This window comes from Elephantulus edwardii, unplaced genomic scaffold (assembly GCF_000299155.1).
Source record: "Elephantulus edwardii isolate Elephantulus edwardi_28Jun2011 unplaced genomic scaffold, EleEdw1.0 scaffold00016, whole genome shotgun sequence".
NCBI lineage: Eukaryota > Metazoa > Chordata > Mammalia > Macroscelidea > Macroscelididae > Elephantulus > Elephantulus edwardii.
In genome coordinates, this window is record NW_006399766.1 from 11,388,193 (window position 1) to 11,392,142 (window position 3,950).

The following is a 3,950-nucleotide window of genomic DNA, read 5'->3' on the forward strand; positions in this document are numbered from 1 at the left end:
ATGCCAAACGGAAAGAAGGCCAAGGGGAAGAAGGTGACCCCTGCGCCCACCATGGTCAAGAAGCAGGAGGCCAAGAAGGCAGTGAATCCCTTGTTTGAGAAAAGATCCAAAAACTTTGGCATCAGGCAGGACATCCAACCCAAAAGGGACCTTACCTGCTTTGTCAAATGGTCCCACTACATCCGACTACAGTGGCAGAGGGCAATCCTCTACAAACGACTCAAGGTGCCACCCACCATTAACCAGATCACCCAGGCCTTGAACCGCCAGATGGCTACTCAGCTGCTGAAGCTGGCCCACAAGTACAGACCAGAGACCAAGAAGGAGAAGCAGCAGAGGCTACTGGCCCAGGCTGAGAAGAAGGCTGCTGGCAAAGGAGACACCCCCACCAAGAGACCCCCTGTCCTCCATGCCTGGGTGAATACAGTCATCACCCTGGTGGAGAACAAGAAGGCCCAACTGGTGGTGATCACACATGACGTGGACCCCACAGAGCTAGTGGTCTTCCTACTGGCCTAAGATGGGCATCCCTTACTTTATTATCAAGGGCAAGGCCAGGCTGGGTCACCTCATCCATCAGAAAACCTGCACCATTGTTGCCTTCATGCAGGTGAACCCGGAAGATAAAATCGCTCTGGTGAAGCTGATAGAAGCCATCAGAACCAAAAACCAGTTCATTGATATTGGGCATGCATATAGCAAAATGGAGAGACCTCTGGTGACCTAGTATGTAAGGAGTTGTGCTGCCAACCCAGAAGCAAGCAGTTAAATCCACCAGCTGCTCCAAGGGAGAAAGATAAGTAATCTCCTCCCATGTGACTTACTGCCTCTTAAAACTAGATGAAGGGTCAGCTATGAGTCAGTTCTGACTTAACAGCAATGAATAACCACATACTGGAATGCAATTTACAATAATGAGATACACAAAGAGAAAAAAGCAGAGCCTCCCTCATCTGTAAGTCTGTTAGAGTTCAATGACAATTTTACATCCAAAATAATTAAATACAAGAGAAGGAAATAAAAGGCACTCAGATCTAAAAAGGGATGGTGAAACTATCGCTATGTGCAGATGATATGTTAGTATATACAGAAAACCCCCAAGGACTCAACAACAACAACAACAAAACACAAAACTGTTAGAGCTAGTAAACTAATTTAGTACAGTGGCAGGATACAAGCTTGATATCCAAAAATCAGTGGGATTTCTCTACAGTAACAAATAGAACTCAGAGAAGGAAACCAAGAAAGAGATACCGTTTACTATAGACAACTTCAAATTGAGAAACTTGGTAGTGAAACTAACTAGAGGCGCAAAAGACCTGTACAAAGAAAACTACAGAACATTTCTGCAAGACACAATAAAAGACCTACATAAATGGAAAAATGGTCACTGTTCATGGATAGGAAGACTCAATATTGTTAAAATGACAGTCTTACCAAAAGCAATCTATATGTTCAACACAATCCCAATACAGATACCACATTCATTTTTCAAGTAGATTGAAAGGGAAATTGTCAAGTTTATTTGGAGAGAAAGGAGACCCCAAATTAGCAAAGCACTTCTGAAAAACAAAAATGGAGTGGGAGGCATAGCACTCCCTTACCTCAAAACCTACTACAAAGTGGGAATAACCAAAACAACATGGTATTAGTATAATGACAGGCACATAGAACAATGGAATAGAATCAAGAACCCAGACATAGACTTCTCTATTTATGGTCAACTGATATTCAACAAGAAAATAAAACCTATCAAATGGGGAAATGACAATCTCTTCAACAAATGGTGCTGACAAAACTGGACAGCTATGTACAGAAAGCTGAAACAGGATCCACATCTCACAGCATACACAAAAATCAACTCAAGGTGGATCAGAGACCTGAGAGTAAAGCCCAAAACCATAAAGTTCATAAAAGACAAAACTGAGATCAAGCTTAGACGGCCGAGTCAATGATATAAAGAGATTGCCAAGTACAGCCAGAAATGCACAATCTAGAGGGGTTAAATTGATGAATGAGACCTTCTAAAGATTAAATCTCATCAAAAACTTTTCCCTATAGGATGAAAAGAAAACTGGGAACAAACATTTGGCAATACCATCTCAGACAAGGTTCTCATAATAAAGTTTACAGACTATTCCTGGGCCTCAACAAGAAAAAGACTGATAACCCAATTACAGAATGGGCCAAAGACATGAAAAGACTTTTCACAAAGGAAGACATTCAGCTGGCTAACAGACATGGGAAAAAAAATGCTCAAAATCACTGGCATTAAGAGAAATGCAAATAAAAACCACAACGAGATACCATCTCACTCCAGTAACAGGGGCAAAGGTTAACAGACCAGCAAGTAATAAATGTTGGAGAGGATGTGACAAGATAGGAACTCTTATATATTGTTGATGGGATTGTAAATGATACAACCACTCTAGAAGGCAGTTTGGCAACTCCTCAAAAGGCTGAGTATAAAAATTCCATATGACTCAGCTAGTCCACTGCTAGAAATATACCTTGAGAAAATGAAAACTGAGAAACAAATGGAGACTTGTACACCAATGTTCATAGCAGCATTATTCACAATCACAAGAACATAGTAACAGCCCATATGTCCAACTACAACTGAATGGATTGGAAAATTGTGGTACATTCCCACAATGGAATACTATGCAGCACTTGGGAGCAACAATTTCAAAAAAATACTACCTAACTTGGGAGAGACTGGAGAGCATTATGCTGAGTGAACTAACTTGGTGTCATAAGGACAAATACTGCATAAGACCATTGTTGTAAAAATAGAAAGATAACAAGTAAAACATATATGGGGTCCCAAGGGGGCAAAGGGTGGGAACAGAGGGGAGAGGATGGGTAGGGGTGAAACCACAGGGTTGCACAGTTAGGTGGAGGGAGAGTGTGTGAAGGAAATGGGAAGGATTCAGCAGGGACCTGAAAAGATTGTGTAATAATGCCACTGTTATAAAACAGGACTGACATGGGGATTGGGGTGAAATTAAGAAAAGAGGGGATAAATAATGAGATCCTCTGTTGGAGAAGGATGGACAATCTCTTCCTGTACCAGTCAGATCTTATTTGATGGTACACACAAACACAAAAAAATAATAATAAAAAAGAGGGGATAAATAATGTACATAGCATTAAAACAGACAAGGGAGAGAACTGTATAAAAGAAATATTTGATTAGGTATTATTGGCAGGACAAGAGTCCAGAAAAAAGTGGTCTGGGGGTGGGGAGACTGTCTATCAATGAAGGAACTTTTTTCTCTTTTCCTTTTTTTTTTTTTTTTTACTTTTCAAGAAGAAAAGCAGACTAAGAGGAGTGGTGGGCAGGGAGGAAAGAGTGCAACAATGAATGAATGGAAATCCAAAGTCTCTGTAAACTGTCATTAAATTAATTTATTTTAAAAAAACAAAAACCAGAAAACAAAACTGATTCTGAGCAATAGACAAACAGGGAGCTCTGGTGGTCTAGTGGTAGGGAAAGAATTTTTCTGCCAACCCAAAGGCATGCAGTTCAAACCCACCAGCTGTACCATTCACTGCCTCTGAAGAACCCACTGGATGGTCAATTTTGAGTGAGAGTAGGAAACAACAATACAACAGACAAACAGAAAGAAGCTAGAAGATAGCAGATATATTTCCTTTTTCTACAGAGGAAAGGAGCTCCAGTTCCTAGTAGCAAGAACCTGCGCTGTGATCTCAAAGATATGTGGTTCGAGGCCACTAGCTGCTCCACAGGAGAAAGGTGGGCCATCTCCTGTTATGCGATCAACTGCTTCGAAACACCTGCCAGAGGATAAGATATGGGTCAGTTGCAGCTCTACACAAAAACTGGGCGTCGGGGGAGGGTATTATCAGGAATTCCAGGAAAATACCGAATTATGTTGCCACTATATTTTGGTTCCAGCAGCCAGGAAATTAAAAAACCAATTGCA

At 41.1% G+C, this 3,950-nt stretch overlaps 1 pseudogene; it reads left to right on the forward strand.

The window, feature by feature from the left end:
• LOC102845629 lies at window positions 1-727 on the forward strand (annotated as a pseudogene).
• The last annotated feature ends 3,223 nt before the right edge of the window (window positions 728-3,950 follow it).